Source organism: Halichoerus grypus, chromosome X (genome assembly GCF_964656455.1).
Source record: "Halichoerus grypus chromosome X, mHalGry1.hap1.1, whole genome shotgun sequence".
NCBI lineage: Eukaryota > Metazoa > Chordata > Mammalia > Carnivora > Phocidae > Halichoerus > Halichoerus grypus.
Window position 1 is genome coordinate 109,650,117 of NC_135727.1, and position 14,740 is coordinate 109,664,856.

Sequence of the window (14,740 nt, forward strand, 5' to 3'; positions counted from 1 at the left end):
TTATATAGCCATACTAACCATATTACTACTTATAACATTAGTGCTTTAGGGACTGACATACTAATTGCTATCTTATCCTGGTGTGTAGAGTTATGAAAGTACCTCTTGATGTGAATGTATCCTCTCAACACTGTATTTCTTTTAATCCTTTTCCTTTCTTTTGTCATATTTCCTATATAACAAATATATCCCTGTCATGTATTTTACATATTCAATACTGTTTACCATTTTTGCTTCAGAGATGTTTTTCAAACATAGAGAAAAGTTGTCATATTTATCCAGCTATTTTCCCTCTATAGTACTCTTCACTCCTTCCCGTAGTTTTTAATTTCCATGAGGGGTCCTTTCCCTTCAGCCTGAAGACCTTCCTTTAGTATTACTTGCATTATACGTTGTACAGCAGTAATGGTCTCAGGTTTGATTGTGTGAATATGTCTTGTTTCGTCCTCAGTTTGGAAAGAATTTTGATGAATATAAAATTCTGGGTTGGCAGCTGTGTTTTCTCTTTCAGCCTTGCAAAAGTGCTGCCCCATTTTGTACAGTTCTCCATGGAAACTCTTGAGAAGACAGGAATTATTATTTAAATCATCATTCCCAGGTAGGCGATTTATCTTTATTTCTCTGACACTTTTGTTTTTTATTCTTTGGCTCTTAGCAGTTTAAGTATGATGTACCCACATGAATATCTGTTTTGATTTAACCTGCTTTGGTTTATTGATCTTGGATCAATAATTTGACATACTTCTAAAAACTTGGGAATTCTTAATTTTGATTTCCACATGTTCATATTTAGTATATAGAAATATGATTATATTTTGTGTTTCATCTTGCTTCCTGCAACTCTGCTGAAGTCACTTATTCTATGAGGATTTTTAGTAGATTGATTGGAATTTTTAACAGACAATATGTTCCGTAAAATGGCATGATTTTAGTTCTTCTTTCCGATATGTATGTATATTATTTATTTATTGACATTTTAATGGCAAGACTTTCTAATATTCTCTTCAATAAGAGTGGTGGTAGCAGACTCCCTTGTCTTTTTTTTTTTTTTAAAGATTTTATTTATTTACTTGACAGAGAGAGAGAGCACAAGTAGGCAGAGTGGCAGGCAGATGGAGAGGGAGAAGCAGGCTCTCCACTGAGCAGCCGGATGTGGGGCTCGATCCCAAGACCCCAGTATCATGACCTGAGCCGAAGGCAGCCACTTAACGGACTGAGCCACCCAGGTGCCCCCAGACTCCCTTGTCTTGTTTTTGAAATTAGAGTGAAAGTTGGGGCACCTGGGTGGCTCAGTTAAGTGTCCGACTCTTGGTTTCAGCTCAGTTCATGATCTCTCATGGGTCGTGGGATCAAGCTCCACGCTCAGCGGGGAGTCTGCTTAATATTCCCTCCCTCTCGCTCTGCCCCGCCCCCTGCTTGCCCGTGCACGTTCTCTCTCTCTGTCTCTCTCTAAAATAAATAAATCTTAAAAAAAAATTAGAGTGAAAGCATTCAGTCTTTAATAATTAAATATAATGTTCGCTGTAGTTGTTTTTTTAAGATGCTCTTTAGTAAGTAGTGGTAGATAGCCTCTATTGATAACTTGCTGAGATGTTTTTTCTTTAATGATGAAAGGTTGTTGAATTTTTTAAAATACCTTTCCATGTCAGTTGTTACAGTCATGTATATATATGTTTTTCTTTATCATGGTGATATGGTGGCTTACAGTAATTGATTTTTAAATGATGATGCAGATTCGCATAGCTGGAATGAATCCCATTTTGTCATGATGCCTAATCAATATCATACATCATTGCATTAAGTTTACTAATTCATTGAGGATTTTTGCATTTACATTCATCTAAGAAATTGGTCTGTAGTTTTCTTTTGTACTGTCTTTGTCTATTTTTGATATCAGGACATTACTGGCCTTAGAAAATGAGTTAGGAAACATTCCTTTTTTTTTTCTATTTTCTGAAAGAAGTTGTGTAAAATTGGTGTTAATTCTTTGAATAATTGTTAGATTACCAGTGAAACCATCCGGGCCTGGAAATTTCTTGGCAGGTTTTTTAAATTTTGAATTCAATTCTTTCAATGGACATAAGCTATTCTGATTGTCTGTTTCATCTTGATTGAGTTTAGGTGTTTGTGGTTTTCAAGGCATCGATCCATTTTTTCCAAATTGTCTAATTTATTTGTGTAAAGTTGATTGTAGTATTCCCTTGTTATCCTTTTAATGGCTGTAATGTGTGCAGTGATAGCTTGCTTCTCTTTCATTCCTGATATTGGTGATTTTGTCATCTTTTTTTTTTTTTTTTGTCTTTGTCAAGTCTTGCTGTATAGCTTTACCAACTTTATTGATTTCTGTTAAAGAATTTTTTTCATTGGTTTATGTGTTTTCTATATTTTCAATTTCATTGTTTCCTGCTCTTTTATTATTCCCTTTCTTCTGCTTGCTTTGTGATTATTTTCTTTTTTTCTGGTTTGTAGCAGTGTTAACTTACATAATTGACTTAAAGAATTTTTCTTTTTTAATGTAAGTGCTCCTTATTAAAAATTTCTTTCTCAGCACTAGTATAACTGTGTCCCACACATTCTGATCTGTTAATTTTCATTTTCACTCAGTTTTATATATTTTTAAATATTTATCTTCAGGCTTCCTTGTAGACCATGGGGTATCTAGAAGTATATGTTCAATTTCCAAGTGTTTGGAGATTTTCCTCTTGTTTTGTGTTACTGATTGCTAGTTAGATTCCATTACAGTCAAATAACATTCTCTGTATGATTTCCAGCTCTTTCTTTTGTTGATTTCTAGTTTAATTTTTTTTATAACCTGAGAACAGACACTGTATGATTTCTATTCTTTTAAATTTGTTAACACGTTTTATGGCTCAGAATGGGGATTAGCTTGGTGGTTCTTTGTGAGCTTGAGAAGTTGTGTATTCTGATGTTGTTGGAAGTAGACTATAGATGTCAGTTATATCTAGTTGATGATGTTGGGGAGTTCAACTGTGTTCTTACTGATTTTCTGCCTTCTGGATCTGTCTGTTTCTGATAGAGTAGTGTTCCAGTCTCCAACTCTAATAGTGGATTCATCTATTTCTCTTTGCAGTTATATCAGCATTTTACACACATATTTTGATACTCTGTTATTAGACACATACACATTGAGGAGTCCTATATCTTACTGGATTATTGACTCCTTTATCATTATGTAATACCCCTCTTTATCTCTAATAATTTTACTTGTTCTGAAGTCTGTTGTGTGGGAAATTAATAAAGCTACTCCCACTTTCTTATGATTAGTGTTAGAATAGTATAAGCATCTCCATCCCTCTACTTTTAATCTGTATGTTTCTGTATATTTAAGTGGTTTTCTCATGGACAGCATATGGCAAGGTCTTGTTTTTTTTTTTTATCTATTCTGACAATCACTGTCTTTTAACTGGTACATTTAGACTATTGATGTTGAAAGTGATTTTTGGATAGTTGAATTAATATCTACCATATTTAATATTGTTTTCTATTTGATGTCCTGGTAATTTGTTCTTATTTTTTACTTCCTCACCTCTTCTGATATAATTGGTTATGTATACAATGTGAATTAATTAACATATGTATCATCTTACATAGTTACCTTTTTTTTTTTCTTGGTGAGAACACTTAAGATTTACTCTCCTAGCAAGTTTAAAGTGTACAATACAGTATCAGTAACTGTATCACCATGCTGTACATCAGATCTCCAAAACTTCTTCATCCTGAGTACCTGAAACTTTGTACCCTTCAACCAGTATCTCCCCATTTCCCTACCTCCCACCCCCTGGCAACCTTTCTCCTCTCCACCTTTATGAGTCTGACATTTTTATATTCTATATATAAGTGTGGTTTTAATTGAACATTGTGTATGTTCCTTTTTCTCTCTTAGGATATTATTATACTTCCTTTTTACTTTTTTTTAGTTTTGCCTGACCCTAGTGTTTGCAATATACATTTACATATAAGCCAAGCCCACTTTCAAATGCAACTATACTGCTTCATGGGAGGTACAGGTACCTTATAATAACAAACTATTCCTAATTCCTTCTTCCCATCCATTGTATCATTGCTGTCATTCATTTCACTTATACATAAGCATACATGACACAAATACATATGTATGCATATACATATATATTATCAAACATGTTCCTGGAATTATTTTGAACAAGCTTTTATCTGTTATATCAATTTAGAAAAGGAAAAATAAAAGTTTGTATTTTACCTTTAATAATTCATTTTTCAGCATTTTTCCTTTTTATTTTGCACACAGGAGTTTCTGACTTCTGACCTATATCATTTTCCTTTTCTCTAAACAACTTCTTTTAACATTTCTTGGAAAGCAGGTCTACTGAAAACAAATACCCTCAATTGTTTGCCTGAGGAGATTTTATTTTTCCTTCACTTTTGAAGGATAATTTTGCCAGCAGAATTGTAGGTTAGTGGTGTGATACAGAACCTTTACTGCTCTATAGCTCCATTCCCACTCACCTTCACTGTGCTGTCATTTTTATACCTACTATGTCTATATCTGTTATATAGCCAACAATACATTGTCAAAATTATTTCTTTATATAAGTATATGTCTATTGAAAAATCTAGTAGAAAGGGACATATAAATATATTTACAGAGTTTATTTTATATTACACTTCTTATGTCCCATTTCTTCCTGTGAATTCATGGTACCACTTGGTTTTATTTCCTCGCTCTAATATAGTTTCATTCACAACCCTTTCCTTTGTGTTTATTGTGAAATATATATTTGTGTATGTTACATGAGCAAAATATAACTTTATAAATAGTTTTGTGTAATTGTCTTTTACATCAGTTATGATAAGAAAGGAACATCAATATGTAATTATACTTGCCTAATTATTTACATAATTGTTTTTACTGAATATCTATTTTTTTCCATATAGATTTATATTGTATAAGTCTGGTGCCACTCCTTTTATGCTGAAGACCTTCCTTTAGAATTTCTTCTTGCAGGATTCATAACAGATTCTTTCAGTTTTAGTTCCTCTGGGAATGTCTTCATTTTACCTTCATTTTGAAAGAGAGCTGTGCTGGATATAGGAACCTTGGTTGTCAGTTCATTTATTTATTTGTTTCAACACTTTGAATATGTTGTCCCATGGCATTCTGGCAGTGTTTCTCATGAAATGTCAGCTGTTGGTCTCATGGGTGTTAATTTCCACGTGATGATTCACTCTTTTCTTGCTTTCAATATTTTGTCTTTATTTTTTGCTTTCAGCATTTTGACTATGATGTCTCTGGATGTGGATCTTCTTACATTTACCCTCTTTGGAATTAGATGAGTTTCTTAGATGTATAGATTAGTGATTTTCATCAAATCTGGGAACTTTTTAGCTATTATTTCTTGAAATGTATTTTCTGTTCCATTCTCTCTCACTTCTCCATCTGGCATTTTCATTATGTGTATGTTGGTACTCTTGATAGTGTCCCACTTTCTCTGAAAACTTCACAATTTTGTTTGTGTGTGCTTCATGAAGTTTACATAATTCCTATCGACCTATCTTCAAGTTTGCTGATTCATTCTTCTGTTGTAATGAATCTACTTTTAAGTCCCCTTAGTGAATTCTTCATTTTGTTTACCATAGTTTTCTACTCTAGAATTTTAGTTGATAAAATAATTTCTAAGTTGTTTTTTTTTTTGCCAAGGTTCATTTGCTTAAGGCTTTTTTTGTTTGTTTGGTTGTTTGTTTGTTTGTTTTTTAAAGATTTTATTTATTTGAGAGAGAGAGAATGAGAGAGACAGCACATGAGAGGGGGGAGGGTCAGAGGGAGAAGCAGACTCCCCGCCGAGCAGGGATCCCGATGTGGGACTCGATCCAGGGACTCCAGGATCATGACCTGAGCCGAAGGCAGTCGCTTAACCAACTGAGCCACCCAGGCGCCCTGGTTGTTTGTTTTGATTGTAGTTCACATATTATCTTATATTAGTTTCAGGTGTATAACATAGTGATTCAAAAATTCTGTACAGTACTCATTGTTCACCATGATAAGTATAGTCACCATCTGCAGCTGTATAATATTATTACAATATTATTGACTATATTCCCTGTTCTGTACTTTTCATCTCCATGACTTATATATTTTATAGTTGGAAGTACCTCTTAATCCCCGTGATCTCTTTTGCTTATAATCCCATCCATCTTCCCTTTGGCAACCATCAGTTTGTTCTCTGTATTTAAGAGTCTCTTTGGTTTTTATTTGTTCATTGGGTTTGGTTTTTGGATTCTGTATGTAAGTGAAATCGTATGGTATTTGTCTTTCTCTGTCTGACTTATTTCACTTAGCATAATACCCTTTAGGTCCATCCAAGTTGTCACAGATGGCAAAATATCATTCCTTTTTATGGCTGAATAATATTCTAATGTGAGTGTGCATGTGCACACCACATCTTTATCCATTATTTTGATGTGTGTGTGTTTTCATAGGAGGCAGGGTGATACAATTGGACAAGTGTGTGTATATGGGATCCCAAAGGTATTGGTAATATTTTCTTTCAGATGGACATACATTTATTCACTTCGTTAATAGTCTTTATGTTACATGAAATGTCAAATGTATAGTTTACTAATATTTCAAAAAATAGGTAGCTTTAGTTTTTTTTAAAGATTTTATTTATTTGAGAGACAGAGATTGAGAGAACAAGTGGGAGGAGGGGCAGAGGGAGAAGCAAACTCCCTGTGGAGCAGGGAGCCTGATGCGGGACTCGATCTTAGGACCTTGGGATCACGACCTGAGCTGAAAGCAGATTAAGCCACCCAGGCGCCCCCAAAAATAGGTAGCTTTATTTAACTGGACTTCTGTGCTGTGTACTCTTTTGCGTTCAGCTTGTTTTGCTTAGTGTAGTACCTGTGTAATTGTTTGTAGGATACCTTCACATTTTGCTTTCTGTGCCTAATATTCTACTGCATACGTATTTCATTGTATTGACATTTATCCATTCTACCGTTGCCTGCCATTTGAGTTGAATGCTATTTGCGTCTACTTTGGATAAAGCATCTATGCACATTTTAGCATTGTTAAGGGCCTGGATATTTTAGTTACTAAAAATGGGTCTTTATTTTTGGGACTAAAGTGGCCAGAGGATATTTTTTTCTCTACGTGAATGAAAAGTTGTGGAACATACTTAGGGTTTTATCCATGGAGTGCAGAGAATAGGTGGTGAACAAATTGAAAAGGGCAGTGAAAGGCCTAGGGAATACATTTTTTTGGTTCCAGATTGAGTGCTAGTCGTTAAATAAAATGGTTACTTTTCCACACATTAGAGAAGCACCAATGGTGCTTTGGGATTAATTTACCTCATATAATGTAATAACAGAGTAAGAATTGGTGCCCTTGATTATTCACTTTTGAAAGCCTGTTAAGCAATGTACTCTTTCGATGACACCATTTTCTGCATTGGCCTTAGATTTATAAAAGGGTAGTGTTACTGCCACCTGCCATTTGTTTATTGGTGCCAAATTCCACCACTTACAGAAGCAATACAATGAAAACAGTGGCAATCATAGGAAGCAGGATTATCAAAAGAATACCATATTTTGTTTCATTAGGAAATAAATATGACCTACTCTCAGCATCAGAGGGCACTTATATTCATCAAGAAACAATTGTGTGATCAAAGTCCACATAGTTTAGACTTAAAGAAATGTTCACTGTGTTTTAGCTTTGCTTAAATGGATATGCAAATGAAGAGATGGAATAAAAATGCCTAAGAATTGGCAATATTGAGAGTTACACCTAAGAGAAAACAGTGGTATTAACAGGGAAATGGAACCAATAATAACAATAACAGGTACTAATTTTTGAATGCTTACTATGTGTTATGTGCTGTGTAAAGAACTTGGAATAAATTATTGTATTTAATTTCACAAACACTAACATAGAGATTAATAAATATTCTAATGATGCCACTGGGATTTCAGAAGTACACACTTTGGCCATGGAAACTGATGAAACTGAGAGTTTTGTCTAGATACTTAAAACTCTCTTAAGTTTCTTCTTACACCTTCACTGTAGACACAACTCACAGATGGATTTTTTTTTTTCATGTGAACAGCAGTTTTGGTAAAGGTACTGTGGCTAAAATATCCTGGTAATTGTGTAAAATTTTGTTCTCCCTTTTCTTCTTCCTTCATCCTTTACTCCTCCTCTGTCTTGTCTCTTCCTCCTCCTCTTCCTTCATCAACGTCATCATAATCCTTATATATAATGGTGGAGCATGATTTTTCTCTACAAAATGAGGTTTGCCTACATAATCATTTTAAAAATGGCAATAATTAAAAACTCAAATAAAATTCGCTATCTGCAATGTCAGCTGTAGCGTGATTCTCTTTGCTATGTAATGAGAGACATAGTCTAAGAGAGGGATTTCTAACTTAAAAGCAATGCAGAATTCTCTGTGGAAAAACAGTCAGCATTTCTCTGTAAGTTTGAAGAAAGGAAACCATGAGAAATGTATGAAGAGAAACAGAAAAGGTTTCCCTTTATAATTATTCTTATTTAAAAAATGCAGAGCTATGAAAATTCAAGTGTAATGTGTAAATTATATATATATACACAAAATGTGTATATACATACATAACATGTATAATATATACATAGGTATATTAATTTATTATTCTAGTAAAATGTGTTAAATCATGTATATTGAATTGTGTAATAATGTATATATAAAATGTTGTGTGTGTGTATGTAGTTATATGGTAGTAATATTGTAAGTGTATGTGAGAAAATGATAATGGCGAAGAAATACCCAAATCACAATCTGTAAATACTAAAAAAAACCCATAATGGATAAAAATTTTCTCATTTTATGTACTAACTAGATTATATTATTACAGAAGAAAACTCTTACTCTGGGCAAAATATTATAATTCCTTATTATTTAAAATATTTTATCACTGTTGGGTAAAAATGTCTATTAAGCATTATCCAATTTCCTATATCCTTATTTGCATTTTACCTCAAATTTCATTTATAGAACGTCTACACTTCCAGGTATTGTTTTATAAGGTGAAATAAGGCATAACTTTGTCTTGTAATTTCACAATTTAGTGGGAGAGATGGAAAAGTAAACAACTGGTGTCTGTAGAATAAGAAATGATACCAAGTAGTGAAAAGAGGGTGCAAATGATGTCTTGGGAGCACAGAGAACAAGTGCAATAGGCAAGGATGCTTGAAGGTCTAAGTTATGTTCTTAATCCATAACAATGACAACGGGGCAAGTAACTGCCCCTGAGGGAAATGCAGCATGATCCATAAGGTGCCAGGAGAAAACCAATAGAAAATTTTCTTTTAAAATGATGAGATCATTAAACCTGGCAACTGAATAGTTTGAGGTTAAAATTATATAAGATGAAAACTCTCAGTGCCACCCAAGTTAACTTTTTGAAAGTTCCACCTCGCCAACATTTAATATAGTAAAATTCTTTGGTATTATATATCTTTCTAGTATAAAATGTTTCTAAAGTGTCTATATTAAAGTATTAAGTTAAGGGGTGCTCTCCCTTTCCCTCCTACCCCCCTGCCCACGTGTGCACACTCTCTCTCTCTCAAAAATTTTTTTTCTGTAGTTTTAAATTTTATTATGTTATGTTAGTCACCATACAATACATCATTAGTTTTTGATGTAGTGATCCACGATCCATTGTTTTCGTATAACACCCAGTGCTCCATGTAGTACGTGCCCTCCTTAATACCCATCACCGGGCTAACCAATCCCCCCTACCCCCTCCCCTTTAAAACCCTGTTTGTTTCTCAGGTCCATAGTCTGTCATGGTTCATCTCTCCCTCCAATCCCCCCCGCCCATTTTTCCCTTCCTTCTCCTAATGTCCTCCATGTTATTCCTTATGTTCCACAAATAAGTGAAACCATATGATAATTGACTTTCTCTGCTTGACTTATTTCACTTAGCATAATCTCCTCCAGTCCCATCCATGTTGATGGAAAAGTTGGGTATTCATCTTTTCTGATGGCTGAGTAATATTCCATTGTATATATGGACCACATCTTCTTTATCCATTCATCTGTTGAAGGGCATCTCGGCTCTTTCCACAGTTTGGCTATTGCAGACATTGCTGCTATGAACATTGGGGTGCATATGGCCCTTCTTTTCACTACATCTGTGTCTTTGGGGTAAATACCCAGGAGTGCAATTGCTGGGTCATAGGGTAGCTCTATTTTTAAATTTTTGAGGAACCTCCACACTGTTTTCCAAAGTGGCTGTACCAACTTGCATTCCCACCAACAGTGTAAGAGGGTTCCCCTTTCTCCACAACCTCTCCAACATTTGTTGTTTCTTTCCCTGTCCATTTTTGCCATTCTAACTGGTGTAAGGTGGTATCTCAGTGTGGTTTTGATTTGAATTTCCCTGATGGCTAATGATGATGAACATTTTTTCATGTGTCTGTTAGCCATTTGTATGTCTTCTTCAGAGAAGTGTCTGTTCATCTCTTCTGCCCACTTTTTGACTTGATTATTTGTTTTTTGGGTGTTGAGTTTGAGAAGTTCTTTATAGATCTTGGATACCAGCCCTTTATCTGTAGTGTCATTTGCAAATATCTTCTCCCATTCTGTGGGTTGCCTCTTTGTTTTGTTGACTGTTTCCTTTGCTGTGCAGAAGCTTTTTATCTTGACGAAGTCCCAAAAGTTCATTTTTGCTTTTGTTTCACTAGCTTTTGGAGATGTATCTTGAAAGAAGTTGCTGTGGCCAATGTCAAAGAGGTTACTGCCTATGTTCTCCTCTAGGATTTTGATGGATTCCTGTCTCACATTGAGGTCTTTCATCCACTTTGAGTTTATCTTTGTGAATGGTGTTAGAGAATGGTCGAGTTTCATTCTTCTGCATGTGGCTGTCCAATTTTCCCAGCACCATTTATTGAAGAGACTGTCTTTTTTCCATTGCATGTTTTTTCCTGCTTTGTCAAAGATTATTTGACCATAGAGTTGAGGGTCCATATCTGGGTTCTCTATTCTGTTCCATTGGTCTGTATGTCTGCTTTTGTGCCAGTACCATGCTGTCTTGGTGATCACTGCTTTGTAATATAGCTTGAAATCGGGCAACGTGATGCCCGCAGCTTTGTTTTTCTTTTTCAACATTTCCTTGGCGATTCGGGGTCTTTTCTGATTCCATACAAATTTTAGGATTGTTTGTTCCAGCACTTTGAAAAATGTCATTGGAATTTTGATCGGGATGGCATTGAAGGTATAGATTGCTCTGGGTAGCATAGACATTTTAACAATGTTTATTCTTCCAATCCATGAGCATGGAATATTTTTCCATCTTTTTGTGTCTTCTTCAATTTCTTTCATGAGTGTTTTGTAGTTCTTAGAGTATAGATCCTTTACCTCTTTGGTTAGGTTTATTCCGAGGTATCTTATGGTTTTTGGTGCTATTGTAAATGGAATCGTTTCTTTAATTTCTCTTTCTACAGTTGTGTTGTTAGTGTATAAGAAAGCAACTGATTTCTGTGCATTGATTTTGTATCCTGCCACATTACTGAATTGCTGGATGAGTTTTAGTAATTTGGGGGTGGAGTCTTTTGGGTTTTCCACATAAAGTATCATGTCATCTGCAAAAAGAGAGAGTTTGACTTCTTCTTTGCCAATTTGAATACCTTTTATTTCTTTTTGTTGTCTGATTGCTGTTGCTAGGACTTCTAGTACTATGTTGAACAACAGTGGTGAGAGTGGGCACCCTTGACGTGTTCCTGATCTTAAGGGAAAGGCTCTCAGCTTTTCCCCATTGAGGATGATATTTGCTGTGGGTTTTTCATAGATGGATTTTATGAGCTTGAGGAATGTTCCCTCTATCCCTATACTCTGGAGAGTTTTAATCAGGAAAGGATGTTGTATTTTGTCAAATGCTTTTTCTGCATCAACTGAGAGGACCATATGGTTCTTCTCCCTCCTCTTATTAATGTGTTCTATCACATTGATTGATTTGCGAATGTTGAACCACCCTTGCATCCTGGGGATAAATCCCACTTGGTCGTGGTGGATGATCCTTTTAATGTATTGTTGGATCCTATTAGCTAAGATTTTGTTGAGGATTTTGGAATCCATATTCATCAGGGATATCGGTCTGAAATTCTCCTTTTTGATGGGGTCTTTGCCTGGCTTGGGGATTAAGGTAATGCTGGCCTCATAGAATGAGTTTGGAAGTTTTCCTTCTGTTTCTATTTTTTGAAACAGCTTCAGTAGAATAGGTATTATTTCTTCTTTGAATGTTTGGTAGAATTCCCCAGGGAATCCATCAGTCCCTGGACTCTTGTTTTTTGGGAGGTTTTTGATCACCGCTTCAATCTCATTACTGGTTATTGGCCTATTCAGGTTGTCAATTTCTTCCTGTTTCAGTCTTGGCAGCTTATAGGTTTCCAGGAAGGCCTCCATTTCATCCAGATTGTTCAGTTTATTGGCATATAGTTGTTGATAATAATTTTTAATAATTGTTTCTATGTCCTTGGTGTTAGTCGTGATCTCTCCCCTTTCATTCATAATTCTATTAATTTGGGTCCTTTCTCTCTTCTTTTGGGTAAGTCTGGCCAGTGGTTTATCAATCTTATTAATTCTTTCAAAGAACCAACTTCTAGTTTCATTGATCTGATCTACTGTGTTTCTGGTTTCTAATTCATTGATTTCTGCTCTAATTTTAATTATTTCTCTTCTAATGTGTGGCTTAGGCGTCATTTGTTGCTTTTTCTCTAGTTCTTTAAGGTGTAGAGTTAGTTGGTGAATTCGGGATTTTTCTATTTTTTTGAGTGAGGCTTGGATGGCTATGTATTTCCCCCTTAGGACCGCCTTTGCTGTAACCCATAGGTTTTGGACCGATGTGTTTTCATTCTCATTGACTTCCATGAATTGTTTAAGTTCTTCTTTGATTTCTTGGTTGACCCAAACATTCTTGAGCAGAGTGGTCTTTAGCTTCCAAGTGTTTGAATTTCTGCCAAATTTTTTCTTGTGGTTGAGTTCCAGTTTTAGAGCATTGTGGTCTGAGAATATGCAGGGAATAATCTCAATCTTTTGGTATCGGTTGAGACCTGATTTGTGACCCAGTATGTGGTCTATTCTGGAGAAAGTTCCATGTGCGCTTGAGAAGAATGAGTATTCTGTTGTTTTAGGGTGGAATGTTCTGTAAATATCTATGAGGTCCATCTGGTCCAATGTATCATTCAAAGCTCTTGTTTCCTTGTTGACTTTCTGCTTAGATGATCTGTCCATTGCTGAGAGTGGAGTATTGAGGTCTCCTACAATTAACGTATTGTTATCAATATGACTCTTTATTTTGGTTAACAGTTGGCTTATGTAGATGGCTGCTCCCATGTTGGGGGCATAGATATTTACAATTGTTAGATCTTCTTGTTGGATAGACCCTTTAAGAATGATATAGCGTCCTTCTGTGTCTCTTATTACAGACTTTAGTTTAAAATCTAATTTGTCTGATAAAAGAATTGCTACCCCAGCTTTCTTTTGAGGTCCGCTGGCATGGAAGATAGATCTTCATCCCTTCACTTTCAGTCTGGATGTATCTTTAGGTTCAAAATGAGTCTCTTGTAGGCAGCATATGGATGGGTCCTGTCTTTTTATCCAATCTGCAACCCTGTGCCATTTTATGGGAGCGTTTAGGCCATTCACGTTGAGAGTGATTATTGAAAGATATGAATTAATTGTCATCATGTTGCCTGTGAAGACGTTGTTTTTATAGATTGTCCCTGTAAATTTCTGTTGTAGATCACTCTTGGGGTCTTTCTCCTTTTCTAGAACCCCACTTAATATTTCTTGCAGGGCCGGCTTAGTGGTCACATATTCTTTCAACTTCTGCCAGTCGTGGAAGCTCTGCATCTCTCCATCCATTCTAAATGAAAGCCTTGCCGGATAAAGTATTCTTGGCTGCATGTTCTTCTCATTTAGTACCCTGAGTATGTCTTGCCAGGCCTTTCTGGCTTGCCAGGTCTCTGTGGATAGGTCTGACGTTATTCTGATGTTCCTCCCTCCGTACGTAAGGACTCTCTTCCCCCTAACTGCCCTTAAGATGGTTTCCTTGGTTCTAAGATTTGCAGTTTTACTATTACATGCCGGGGTGTTGGCCTGTTTTCCTTGATCTTAGGAGGGGTCCTCTCTGCCTCTAGGACTCGAATGTTTGTTTCATTCCCCAGATTAGGGAAGTTCTCAGCTACGATTTGCTCAAATACATCTTCTAGCCCTCTCTCTCTCTCCACTCCCTCCGGGATTCCAATTATTCGATATTGGAACGCTTCATGGTGTCACTTATTTCTCTGATTCTATTTTCATGGATTCTGAGTTGTTTTTCCCTGGCCTCCTCTTTTCCCTTTTTATCTATTATACTGTCTTCCAGATCGCTTATTCTCTCTTCTGTCTCAGTTACCCTAGCTGTTAGATTATCTAGATTGGATTGGATCTCATTGATAGCATTTTTAAGTTCTGCCAATTCACCTTTTATTTCTGCCCTTAGAGACTCTATGTTGCCATTAATTGATTTCTCCATTCTAGCCATTGTCTTCACAATTGCTAGCCTGAATTCCATCTCTGACATCTTGGTTATATCTGTATCCATTTGTAAATCTGCAGCATAAGTCATAATCTCTGAGTCTTTTCTGTTTTGGGGGCTCCTCCTCCTAGTCATTCTGTTGATGGGTGTTTGAGGGAATGTATAGAGTTGAAATTATTGACCA

General features: G+C 35.7%; 1 long non-coding RNA gene across 2 annotated transcripts in view; it reads left to right on the forward strand.

Moving 5' to 3' along the window:
• The first annotated feature begins 517 nt into the window (after positions 1-517).
• Positions 518-14,740, forward strand: part of LOC144380550 (uncharacterized) — a 135,212-nt gene continuing 120,989 nt past the window's right edge. For both annotated transcript variants that reach the window (XR_013444715.1, XR_013444716.1), the window contains exon 1: positions 518-598. This is a non-coding gene — a long non-coding RNA (uncharacterized LOC144380550). The remainder of the gene's footprint in view (positions 599-14,740) is intronic.